The 14,340-nt window shown below is 38.8% G+C and overlaps 1 non-coding gene across 1 annotated transcript; it reads left to right on the forward strand.

Moving 5' to 3' along the window:
• The first annotated feature begins 5,070 nt into the window (after positions 1-5,070).
• LOC145117984 (small nucleolar RNA R71) lies at positions 5,071-5,177 on the forward strand. Its single transcript, XR_013712972.1, has one exon. It is a non-coding gene; the product is annotated as a small nucleolar RNA R71 (small nucleolar RNA).
• Positions 5,178-14,340: the final 9,163 nt, after the last annotated feature.

Below are 14,340 nucleotides of genomic sequence, written 5' to 3' on the forward strand. Positions count from 1 at the left end.
AAGGTTTTGTCACTCCTTCTGCTAACCCTAATGAGGCTGAATGCTTCTATTGCCATGAAAAGTCACACTGGAAGCGAAACTGCCCAAAGTACCAGCAAGATTTGAAGGATGGGAAAGTAAAACCCAACCATGCAGGTATATACACTATATTGTCTAATAACTCACCTCATTCTAAGTCTTGGGTCCTTGATACTGGTTGTGGTATTCACATATGTTGTGATTTGCAGGGACTAAAAAGAAGTGAGAATGTGGAGCAGGGAAAGATAAACTTGATCATGGGAAACAGGAAAGCTTCACCTGTCACCAAGATAGGAGTTTATTCCTTAGTGCTAAATAGTGGGTTTACATTAGATTTGAATAAATGTTATTATTCGCCAGAAATGGCAAGAAATGTTATTTCCTTTCATGCATTGTATAAACAAGGTTTTACATTTTATTTTGATAATAATAATGGTAGTATTGATGCTTTCTTTAATAATGTTCTTTATTTTAAAGCATTACCTTGTGATGGCGTGTATGAAACTGTATCTATTGTAGATAATCTAGGAAATAATGTATTATGTATTAACTCTTCCACTAGCTTTGATAAAGCATCCTTATGGCATTGTCGTCTTGGACATGTAAGCAAGAAACGCATAGGCCAACTCCAAAAGGATGGAGTCTTTGAGTCATTTGACCTAAAGTCAGATGATAGTTGGGAATCTTGTTTGCTTGGGAAAATGACAAAGTCACCTTTTACTGGCACTTGTGCTAGGGGTGAAGGTTTGTTGGACCTCATACACACGGATGTGTGTGGACCCTTCAGAACCGCCACAAGAGATGCTAATCGGTTCTATGTGACTTTTACTGATGATTTTAGTAGATATGGATATGTCTACCTAATCAAGCATAAGTCAGAAACCTTTGAGAAATTCAAAGAGTTTAAGCAAGAAGTAGAGAATCAGTTGGGCAGGAACATTAAGATGCTTCGATCCGATCGTGGTGGTGAGTATCTTACTACTGAGTTCCTTGACTATCTTAAGGAATGTAGGATTGTCTCACAATTGACACCTCCTAGGACACCACAGTTGAATGGTGTAGCTGAGAGGCGCAATCGGACCTTGTTGGACATGGTTCGTTCCATGATGAGTCGAGCTTCGCTACCAATCTCATTTTGGGGGTATGCCTTAGAGACTGCCGCCCATATCCTTAATCTAGTCCCTACAAAGAAGGTTGCCAAATCACCTCACGAGGTGTGGACTGGAAAAGTTCCCAATCTAGACCACATCAAGATTTGGGGTTGCGAGGCTTTCGTGAGAGTCGAGACTCACGATAAGCTCGAACCCCGAAGCGAAAGGTGTATTTTCATCGGCTACCCACAAAAATCCTTTGGTTACATCTTCTATAGACCCAGTGATAATGTGGTCTTTGTAGCAAGAAGAGGATTCTTTCGAGAGAGAGAATTCATGAGCCAAGGAGACAGTGGGAGGCAAATTGACCTTGAGGAAATTCAAGAGTCAAGTGGTGAAGGAACCTCAAACCCTAGCCCTCAACCTGAGGAGAAAACTCATGTTTAGCCGACTGAAGAATCTATACCTCTGAGGCGTTCCACCAGAGTTAGGAATGCACCTGAGCATTATTATGGTTTTCATATTACTGCAGAAGGTGAGACACTTATCAGTGATAACACACTGGTAAATCTGGATGAGCCTAACAGCTACACGGAAGCCATGGCAGGCCCTGAGGCTGGTAAATGGAAAGAGGCTATGGATAGCGAGATACAGTCCATGTATGACAATCAAGTTTCGAACTTGGTTGACAATGTACCTGATCGTAAGATAGTTGGGTGCAAATAGATCTTCAAGAAGAAGATCGACATGGATGGTAATGTACACACTTATAAGGCACGACTGGTTGCAAAGGTTTATTCTCAAACTCCGGGAGTTGATTATGATGAGACCTTTTCACCAGTGGCCAAGATTAAGTCTATTAGGGTTCTGTTAGCCGTTGCTGCATTTCATGATTATGAAATATGGCAAATGGATGTCAAAACTGCTTTCCTTAATGGAAAGTTGGCTGAAGATGTTTACATGGTTCAGCCAGAGGGTTTTGTCAGTACAGAGTACCCCCGTAGAGTGTGTAAGCTCGAGAAATCCATTTATGGATTAAAACAGGCACCTCGCAGATGGAATCTTTGCTTTGATGAGAAAATCAAAGAATTTGACTTTTCAAGGAGTGAAGATGAATCTTATGTCTATATCAAGGCTAGTGGGAGTATAGTCATCTTTTTGGTACTGTATGTGGATGATATACTACTCATAGGAAATGACATCCCAACCCTGCAGGAAGTAAAGTCCTGGCTTGGGAAGTGTGTCGCTATGAAGGACCTTGGAGAAGCTGCCTATATCCTAGGGATAAGGATTTTGAGAAACAGGAGTAAAAGACTAATTGGACTTAGTCAAAGCACCTATGTGGACAAAGTGATGAAAAGGTTCAACATGCATAACTCCAAGAAAGGAGAGTTACCCATCCAGAGTAACGCCAGATTGAGTAAGACACAAAGCCCTAGTACTGAGGCTGAGATAGCAGAAATGAGTCGGATACCTTATGCTTCAGCTGTAGGATCGATCATGTATGATATGACGTGTACTCGACCTGATGTAGCATGTGCTATGAGCATGATTAGCAGGTATCAGGGGAACCCTGGCAAGGCGCACTGGACTGCGGTAAAGAATATCCTCAAGTACTTACGGAGGACTAAGGACTGGGTCCTTACCCTCGGTGGCAGTGAGGACTTGAGAGTTGTAGGGTACAGTGATGCTAGCTTTCAGACTGACAGGGATAATTTCCGCTCTCAGTCGGGCTGGGTCTTTACTCTAAACGGAGGGGCAATTACTTGGAAAAGTTCCAAGCAGGAGATAGTGGCTGATTCCACTTGTGAATCAGAGTATATAGCAGCAAGCGAGGCAGTAAAGGAGGCTATATGGCTAAAGAACTTCATCGGAGACCTTGGATTTGTACCAGCTATAAAGGAGCCAATGGAGATTTTCTGTGACAACAATAGTGCGGTTGCCTTAGCCAAGGAACCAAGAGATCATGGGAGATCCAGACAGATTGACAGAAAATATCACTTCATTAGACATCGAATAGAAGAAGGAATCCTCGTGGCAAAGAGGGTATCATCGGATGAGAACCCAGCAGATCCCCTCACGAAGGGACTGACTCGGGCTAAGCATCTCCAGCATGCTCGGAGCATAGGGCTGAAGGATGATATTAGTTTTAGTAGTTAGATAATCTTGAAATTTGTAAAATGTAATTGACAATTGATGATAAATAAAAGTTGTCATTTATGAGAAAAGTGTTGCTATCTCTTGTCAATCGTTTACTATTATTTCTTTTTGCATGTTTTGACTTCCAGAATAATTATGTTATGGTTTATATCATATTATTCAAACTCTCCACAGTCGGTCATATGTTGGAAGTAGATATGAATCAAGACTGTCATGGGTTGGCTTGTAGAGGTCTAAGATGTTAGACAAAGCGGGGCTACAACACTCATGAGTGCTGATAAGTTCTGAGTAATGGATTCAACCCACGCTCACTTGTATCACTTCATGGAATTTATCTCGAGTGATCGTGAGATGGTAATATCATATAAGTCTTCAAACCTAGAGATATGATTTGTTGCGTATGAGTTGGTTATGCATTGATTGCACGAAAACGCATTGGTAACTCGATGTTATAAACCGTGCTTTTGTGTGTAATTCAACAAGTAGTAGAGCAAACATATGAGTCGAAGTTTATCTGTTCCTTCTAGGATTAGAAGCGATATATGGGCCCCTCGATGAGTTTGTTTTGACCTATGTACCGGGCCCGGTCAGAACTAAATTGATGTGTTCAGTTAAGTTCTGTGTCAAACAAATCGGAAATCGGGAAACTAATGCTGGACAATAAGCAAGACCATGTTCCTTGTATTTGTCCGGCTGATATCTAGAACATAGGATTATATGATCACTTATCTAAAATGGCGCTTCATAGTTCAACAGAGTTTAAAGAGCTACGATTGCTGATCGGTTCCTGAAGTCATACTTGCAACTATAGTTATTAGACTTATCCAAGTGGGAGATTGTTGGATATAGTGTCTAAGTCCATAACTATATTTGGTATGTACTTGACCCGACCCGGCATGGTCCATTTGGGTTGCACTTCACCCGAACAATTTATGGATAATCTTTTGAGAATAGTATAAGTTATGATTTATTAATATATTATAAGTCCTAATATATTAATATAAAATCATATTATTTAATTAGTATTGATCTATAATTAATCTAGAATTAATTTAGAGATCAAAAGTATGACTAATTAAATATGGGCTCTTGTATTTATATAGTGTGGGCTAATAATTATTTGCATGTATCATAGTCAATCATAGATCCAAGGTTTCTAGGGTTGCATGTACACCATAGGAGTGTTAGAATGCTCTGAAATCGCCTCACTTTGAGTGTAGCATCGGCATCATTGTGTCTTTTTTCGGATGCGGCCATGAATCTTGTAAGCATGTCTTCCAAATCTGTTTTCTTTTCATGCACCGGTTACTCCTTTTGATAAAAGCCTCTCTCCTTTTGCTTATACTTTTCTTCCCTTGTTTTTTGTACTCATCATAAGGTAGCCATTCCTTCTTTAGTTTTCGCCAGTTGTCATCAAACAGATCACCACTTGAATAGCACACTTGCACCTTCCGATTCCCGTTCTCGTCAAGATCACAATCTTTAGTTAGGTGGGGCCCCCTACAATTCTCACATCCTACTCTTATGGCGTGGATGGATTGGTCCATCTTTGTCATTCTTCGATCCATGCTTTCCAACTTTTCCATCATTGCTGCCATGTCATCCGTGATGAAATTTACCGCCCCTCGAGTCATGTCATTCCTTGGGTTGTGATATTCTCTAGAGTGCTTAGAGAAATTCTTCAATTAAAGCCTTTATCACCAGGGGTGCTTTCTTTGTGAGTGGTCCTTGCGAATCAAGGAGTTGCCTAGTTGTCATATTTACTCCATCATAGAAAATGGAGACTTCTTGTTGGCTGTTTAGATCGTGATGTGGGCAATTCCTTAGTAAGCCTTTGTACCTTTCCCACGCCTCATATAGTGACTCTCCAGCTTGTTGTTCAAAATTAGCTATGGCTTTCTTCAACTTGGCTATTTTTGAAAGCGGGAAAAATTGGTCTATGAATTCTTCTTTCATTTTAGCCCATGTAGTGATGGATCCTGGGGGAAGTGATTTTAGCCAATCCTTTGCAGCTCCCTTGAATCTGACAGGTAGCATACGAAGCAAGACAGTGTCGTGAGCCACATTAGGGACATTGAAGTAGTCGGCTATGTCATTGACTTCGTCAAGATGCTTGTATGCGTCTTCGTGATCCTTCCCGTAGAATGGAATCTCCTTAAGTTGAGCAAGTATGTGGCCTTTAAGTTCAAAGGTGGCAGTTGCGGGAATCGCGGGTTGCACGAGTCCCGGGCCGGTGTCGTCACACATCCTTTTCTTCCATTCACCCATGCGAACTTCATCGATGTTCGCCATGGTGTTTTCTAGTTCGCCTTCTATGTCGCTTCCTCCTTCGGATTCGCTTTCTTCTTTTTCAGATTCGTAAACAATATCGTCCTTATTCGGGTCCCCGTCCGACTCTGAAAATATGATGGATTCTCCAACTTTCTTGCTCTTTTTCTTACTAAAAACAACTTTTAGATTCTTCAACGGTGAATTCGTCGATGTTGCGGTTTCTCCTACGTTCTTGCCTTTGTGTTTCCTCAAGGTTGCTTCCGGGTCTTCAAGCGGTGGGATCAAAGGTGTACCTCCTCCCCTGGTCATAAACGAACTGTAAACAAAATAGAAAACATGCGTAAAAAGAACAAAAAATAAAATAAAAACGAAACTGAGTTTCAGCGATGGACTCGTTGAGTAGCTTCGAGTGCACTCGACGAGTTCAAAGCTAAAACGAAAAAAATCAAACAAAGAATTTTAACAAATCAGATAAAATTAAAACTAAACCTAATACCTAGACTACTAAAGCAGTAACTTTGTGCAAGATTAATCTCACACAAAGGATCGATAATACTAAAAATTAGAATAAATTTTTGAACCGTTCCCCGGCAACGGCGCCAAAAACTTGATGTGTGTTAAACTAACTAGTTTTATCCTAGTTTCACTTACGAATTAGACACACAAAGGCAGTGGACCTATCAATTGTGGTATAGTTAAATAAGTAAGGTATCGAACTCAGGGAACGGAAATTAAACTAATTACTAATATTATCTAAAACAAATAATAAAATAGGAGGGGTTTTCTCTAGTTTTGCAAGACTAGAAACTTAACTAAACTTAACTAATCAACTAATGGCTGAAAACACGTAAAAACCAACTAAATTCAATGATCAAAAGGGTTTCTGTTTAGGTTCAACTCATTTACTCCTATGGTTAATTTTTATGGTAATGTAATGGATTAATTGTTATTTGGCTACCGAGTAAGGTGATTAGATTCACATTCGTTGTTACCAATCCTTAGAAAATAGATTAATTTAAGAAGTGATCAAGTGGTTAAACTAATAAATTCCCTAGTTTAATTATTCGGGTTAAATAAGTGTTGTAGTTAGCTAATTAAATTGGTGATTCAATTAACCTCTTGTTGATGGTGTATCACACAAGCTCACACATTAATTTACCCATTCTCTAGTTAATCCTAGTTTCATATTCACTAATCCTAGGCATATAGCAATGTGTTCACATAAATCATATGAGATAAGCAATTAAAAGATGTTCATGCTGCTTAATTACTTAGCAATTAACAGAAAATAGTTATGGTTAATGCATAAGGGTCTTTAACAAGCTTAAATTAACAAGATTCACCAATAACAATTAATCAAAATAGTAAATTAATCCATAGGAGGAAACTTGTCTACCCTAAACAGAAACTAACAAAATTAGTTCATAATTGCAGTTGATAACAAACTAAAAACGAATTCAAACAAGCTAGACATAGTGTTATTCAAAGGTGAAGTGGAAAATTAAACCTAAGTTACCTTAGTCTTCTTAGAATTGAGGATTAGGGTTCTTCTCACGTTCTTCAGATCTCCAGCAGTCTCCTTAGTCGCCAAGTAAGCTTCCCAAAAGCCACAGAGAGAGTCAATTCGGGTTTGTGGCTTCTATTTATAGATTTCTCAAAACAGGGGCTACGCGTCGAGTAGACAACTGACTCGTCGAGTCCCCTTGAGGAATCTGTATACAACAACGAATTTACGTGTTGCTTCGAGAATCTTCGTATGTACTCGTCGAGTAGACGTCCCTACTCGCCGAGTAGCTTCAGGATTTAGCAATTTTCTTCTTTCTTCAGTTCCCGAGCTTTCGATCGTACCTCCTGCTTCCTTTTACCTCCGAGCTTTTCTTTTGAGCTGAAAATACAATTTAAACACTATTAAGTACCTTTTTTCCATAATATGTAAATAATTAGCTAATAAATAATAAAAATCTATACTAAATATATAGCTAAATATGCACATATCAAAATTGGGCAAGAATTAATTAGGAATTAATTATGTGGCTAAAAGAGATTAATTAAATAAAGGGACTGGAAGTGTCAATTTGTGATAGTTAATTTGGGCTGAGAATCCTTCTGGAATTAAGGGGTGGACGAAACTAGAGTGGGAGCCCATCTAAATTTTGTCCAAGGCCTTTACTCTGGAAGGTTTTGTGGACTGCTTAAGGCCTAAGCTATCCAATCAGGGTTTTGACTGAAACCCTAGCAACACAAGTATAAATAGACCCCTTAGGCTTCAGAAATCGGTGAACCCTATTTCTAATAGTACTCGAGCCGAATTCTATAGCCTCCAACCTCTGTCCAAGATCATCCTCTTGCTTGTGGTGTTTGTAAGCCATTAGAGGAGTGACATTTGTCACTCTAAGCTCCAAGGACAAGAAGATTCAAGCTTTGAAGAAAAGGTAACCACCTATATCGGTTTTGTTATGTTAATTTCGAATTATATACACTAGATCTAGGGTTTGTAAGTCTTGGATGAATTCCATGTACAATAGATAAACCTAGATTCAAGCATTAGGGTTTGCATGAGCACATAGGATGTTCTTTCGGCTCAAACACCTCAACAGATCCCCTCACGAAGGGACTGAGTAGGGTTAAGCATCTTCATCATGAGAGGCGCATTGGGCTAAAGGATGATATTAGTTTTAGAAATTAGATAGCTTTTGAAATTTGTAAAGTGTAATTGACATTTGATGATAAATAAAAGTTGTTATTTATTTATAAGTAAAGTGTTACTATCGTCTGTCAATCGTTTACTATCATTTCAAGTTTTGCATGTTTTTGACTTCCAAAATAATTATGTTATGGTATATCATATTATTCAAACCATCCACAGGCAATCATACTTTGGAAGTAGGTAATGAGGCAATATTGTCATGAATGGGTCTGCAGTTTGTCTGGGACAAAGGGGCTGCAGTGTTCATGAGTACTCCTGGAATAGTGATTCGAGTATTGGATTCAACCCACGCTCACTTGTATCATCATGGAATTTATCTCGAGGTATTGTGAGACGGTAATATCATATAAGTCTTCAAACCTAGAGATATGAGTCGTTGACTATGAGTTGGTTATACATTGATTGTACGAAAACGCATTGGTAACTCGATGTTATAAAACGTGCCTTTGTGTATGATTCAACAAGTAGTAGAACAAGCATATGAGTCGAAGTTTATCTGTTCCTTTCAGTCCTTGGAGGATTAAAAGCGATATTTGGGCCCCTCGATGATTTTGTTTTGACCTATGTACCGGGGCCGGTCAGAACCAAATTGATGTGTTCAGTTTAGTTCTATGTCAAACAAATCAGAAATCGGGAAAAAAACTATTGGGCAATAAGTATGACATTGTTCCATGTATTTGTCCGGCTGATATCTTGAGAGCAGAGGATTATATGATCACTTATCATAAATGGCAGGTCATCTTAGTTCCACGAGACTTTGGAAGAGCTACGATTGCTGATCGTTTCCTGAAGTCATACCTGCAGTTATAGTATTAGACTTATCCAAGTGGGAGACTGGTTGATAAGTTGTCTAAGTCAATAACTTTTTCTGGTATGTACTTGACCCGGTTGGCATGGTCCATTTGGGTTGCACGACATCATGATAATTGGATAGACAAAATGAGAAGAAGGACACTTATGATTTGTTAATATATTATAGGTTATAATATATTAATATGAAATCATATTATTTAATTAGTATTGATCAAGAATTAATTTGGAATTAATTTTGTGATAAAAAAGAGACTAATTAAATATATGGGGATTGATTGTGTAAATCATCCATTCTTATATAGTGGGCTAATGATCCATGGTTTATTGGATTGGGCTAAAACCCATAGGGTGCTCCATGGATGGTCCATGGAGGTTAAAACCCATGAATCATGGAAGAAATGAAAAGCCATGTCAATAAGGGTTTACATGGTGTAACCCTACTTGTGACACACTATATAAAGACCCCATAGACTACAAAATCGGCATATAGTTAAGAAGAAGGAGGGCTAGCCGATTTTGAGTGATAGTGTGCTTCTCTCAAAGTTATTCCAAGAGTTGTGGTGTTGTGTGAAACATTTGAGGCATCACATTTGGGGTGCTAGGCTCACAAAGTTCTTAAGGAATCCAAGCAGCAAGAAAGGCATGTTCTTCTACTAGCTTTTATGTTTCAAGTTCCCCATGCCATACTAGTTAGGATAAGAACTTTGGAAAAATCAAATTTGCATGTATCTTAGTAAAACATAGATCCAAGGTTTCTAGGGTTGCATGTACACCATAGGAGTATTAGAATGCTCAAAACCCATCGGTTTTGACATCCATCTGCCATATTTCATAATCATCAAACGCAACTATGGCTAGCATAACCCTTATAGATTTAATATTCGCTACTGGTGAGAAGCTCTCGTCATAGTCAACTCGAGGAGTTTGAGTAAAGCCCTTCGCAACCAATCGCGCCTTATATGTGTGTACTTTCCTATCCATGCCGATATTCTTCTTGAAGATCCATTTGCACCCGACCGTCTTATGACCTGGCACATTGTCAACCAAGTTCCAAACTTGATGTCGTACATGGACTGAATCGCGCTATCCATAGCCTCTTTCCACTTCGCAGACTCCGGGCCTGCCATGGCTTCCTTGTAGTTGTTAGTTTCATCCAAATTTATTAGTGTACTATCACTAATAAACGTATCTCCCTCAGCAGTTATATGGAAACCATATAATACGGGTGGAACACTAACTCGACTGGAAAGTCTAAGAGGTAAGGACTCGTCAATCGGTTCAATAGGAGTTTCCTCCTCGGGTTGAGTGCCAGTGTTAAAGGTTCCTTCATCGCTTGGTTCTTGAAGCTCTTAAAGATCAATTTGCCTCCCACTGTCCTCTTGGTATATGAGTTCTCTCTCTCGAAAAACCCCTCTTCGCGGAACGAAGACAACATTGTCACTCGGTCTATCGAAGAGATATCCAAATGACTTCTGCGGGTAGCCGATGAAAATACATCGCTCACTACGAGCTTTGAGTTTGTCGTGAGTCTCTCATTTTACAAAAGCCTCGCGACCCTAAACGTTGATATCTGCGAACGAGGGAACCTTCCCTGTCCACATCTCGTGAGTTGTTTTGGTAACCTTCTTAGTTGGGACTAGATTAAGGATATGAGTGGTAGTCTCTAAGGCATACCCCAAAAATGAGATAGGTAACAAAGCTCGACTCATCATGGAACGAACCATGTCCAACAAGGTTCGATTGCGCCTCTTAGCCACACATTCAACTACGGTGTCCTGGGCGGCGTTAATTGCGAAACAATTCCACATTCCTTAAGTTAGTCGTGGAACTCGATACTAAGATACTCACCACCTCGATTAGATCGGAGCATCTTTATCTTCCTACCTAGCTGATTCTCCACTTCTTGCTTAAACTCTTTGAACTTTCTCAAAGGTTTTTAACTTGTGCTTGATTAAGTAGATATTCCCATATCTGCTATAATCATCGGTAAAAGACACATAGAAGCGGTTCACATCCCTTATGGTAGATCTAAAGGGCCCACATACATCCGTATGTATGAGATCCAATAAACCCTCACCCTTTTCACAAGTACCAGTGAAGGGTAACTTGGTCATCTTACCAAGCAAACAAGATTCACTCGTGTCATCAGACCTAAGTTCAAATGACTCCAAGACTCCATCCTTTTGGATTCGAGCTATGCGTTTCTTGTTGACATGTCCAAGACGACAATGCCACCAGCATGATTTGTCCAAACCATTGGATAAATCGATATGAAAGGCATTATTTCCTAAGTTGTCTACAACCATCACAGTTTCATATATACCATTACAAGGAAATTCTTCAAAATAGAAAGTACCATTCAAGAAAGCATTAATAGAACCAATTTAATTATTAAACGAAAATCTAAAACCTTGTTTATACAAACCATGAAATAAAATAATGTTTCGTGTCATTTCTGACGACTAGCAACAATTATTCAACTCTAAACCTAACCCACTATTAAGTACTAAAGAATAAAATCCAATCTTGGCGACATGCGATGCTTTCCTATTCCCCATGATTAAGTTCATCTTCCCATGCTCCACATCCCTACTTCTTCTTAGATCCTGCAAATCAGAACAAATGTGAAAACCACATCGTGTATCAAGGACACAAGAAATAACATGTGATGAGTTGTTAGATTGAATAGTGTATATACTTGCAAAGGTGGGCTTTATCTTCTCATCCTTGATGTCTTGTAGATACTTCGGGAAGCTTCGTTTCCAATGCCCATTGTCGTGACAGTGGAAGCACTCTGCATCCTTCGGATTGGAAGAGGGAGTAGTAGAACCACCTTTGGTCCCACTAGAAGAGGATCCATCATGGGAATTTCCATTGTGGATCTTAGAAGGAGCCTTTCTCTTCTTCCCTTTCCCTTTTCTAATTTCCAAGACATGGGCAGCATTAGTAGGAGTGAATGCAACATACTTGCCTTTCAAGCTACTCTCAGCAGTTCGCAGAAGGCCTTGAAGCTTGCTTAGAGTGACCTCCTCCTTGTTCATGTGATAGGTCATATGAAAATGATCATAACAAGGAGGCAAAGAGTGTAGGATATTATCTATGGCCAACTCTTCGTCGAAGTTTACATTCAACTTCAGCAAGCGGTCCACAAATCTCTGCATCTTTTGTAAGTGGGCCGTGATGGACTCTCTATCCTTCATCATTGTAGTAATCATGGAGGCGATGATCTCGTACCTTTCCTGCCTAGCACTTTGATGGTACCTTTCCATTAAGTCTTGGTGCATCTCGTAAGGATAGTAGTCCTCATAGGACTTTTGGAGGTCGGAAGTCGTGGTCGCAAGCATGATACATGAATCCTTTGTCGCGTCCCTCTCATGAGCATCATATTGAGCAATTTGCTCAGGAGTAGCAGTGTTATGGTCAATCTCCTTTAGCTCCTTGTCGAGAACATACTCCTTGTCCTTGTAGCGGGTGACCATGCGAATGTTGCTAATCCAATCGATAAATTGGATCCATCAAAGATCACCCCCCACATAAGTTCATGAGGGTGAAAGAGCCAGAAGGGTTGGAGCCAGAAGCGTTGTCGTTTGAAGTACACATCTGAAAAAGAGAAGAGATGAAGTTTAGATTAGATAGGAATCCCCAATTTAACACCCAAATGAAAAATTAGGGTTAGGACCCAACACAATTATTTACAATTCAGAAAAGGGATGCCGTAATTTAATTGCAAATAATTTGAAGGTTGGTAAATGACGATTTACCAATTTCCACCACGAAAAACGAAAAATAAATATTAAGTTTTAAATGAATCAAAACTCCTACATTTTGTTGAGATTCATTGAACTTTTCAATGGCATGTTTAAATCTCGATTATGCCCTTCAAGTTTGTGACTGGGATACCGAGGATCACAAACAATGTGTGAATAACCATACAAATGTGCTTCGTACTCTCGATGTCATTTATCACCTAATCAATGTGCTGGTTAACCACACATGCTCCATTAATCTATGATAAACATCGAGCTACCCTTTTCCACTCTTCCTAGTCCCAAATTAGTGTGTCGGTTAGCCACACACGCTCCACTAATGACTTGGCAAGGTGCAATGTGCAATTTGATGGAATAGCATCATTTTCACATTTTTCCTAAAGTAACTAAGATTAGGAATTTATGAAAACATTTAGTTACTTTATAAAATCATTATACTTATTAATGTGGAATTAGTCTGTCCTATCATACCCGTTCGGCTAACGACCCTCCACTAGTCAAGAGTACGGTGGATAATAGTGTATACCCAATGGCGGTCATTTTATAAGCCGCTTCCTTAAACACCCCTTATAGACCGGCTTCGTGAATTAGGCCTACTAACGGTAAGACTGACTCGTCTTATACATATATATAATTATTAATCTTTTAATATTATAATAGTATAAGGGTTGAATTTTAAACTTTTAAAACTCTAGGGTTTAGAATTTAAATATTTCAAATTAAAAACTTTTTTATTAAAATATAAATTCAAAAAATTGAGGGAAAACTTTGAAACTTTTCAAAATATCTTTTAGATAAAATTTGAAAACAATTAAATAATCATATAATTAATCTTTATCACACAATTTGATGCAATCCACTTTCAAGACAAGATAATTCAAATCAAATAATACAAATAATTAATTTTATCATATAAACTAGTAATTATCTTATAATTTGACAATTATCTTCTAATTGGATGAGGATAATCATTACCATATTATAAAAAACCAAATTTCATCAGTAAGAATAGTTTATGGTAATTATCCTAACCCAATTTTAGTCAAAATCCCGAAAAATCTGCCAACAGACCCGCAAACTCGTCGAGTCAGACTTAGACTCGTCGAGTTCACAGTGAAATCGTCGAGTCCATGCAGCAGATTCAGATTTTCGACTTTTTCAGCTAAGAAAAATTAAGCAATGCATCATATACAATAGAAAAAACGACATAGGCTCTGATACCACTGATGGGTTTTGAGCATTACAAAAATCCTATGGTGCACATGCAACCCTAAAGCTTTGGGTCTAGGTTTTCATTAATTGTACATGTAATAATAATCATCCAAACCTATAACCCTAAACTAGCATACAATTTTCGATTTTAACATAAAACCAAGATAGAATAATACCTTTGAATTGTAGCTTGAAGATCTTTAACGTTTGAAAACTTAGCACCTCAAATGTGATGCCTCTAATAGATCACAAACACCAAGAGCAAGTTGGAAGAATATGAGAGAGAGAGAGAGAGAGGGAG

Source organism: Lactuca virosa, chromosome 5, assembly GCF_052849685.1.
Source record: "Lactuca virosa cultivar CGN04683 chromosome 5, Lactuca_virosa_CGN04683_v6, whole genome shotgun sequence".
NCBI classification, from domain to species: Eukaryota; Viridiplantae; Streptophyta; class Magnoliopsida; order Asterales; family Asteraceae; genus Lactuca; species Lactuca virosa.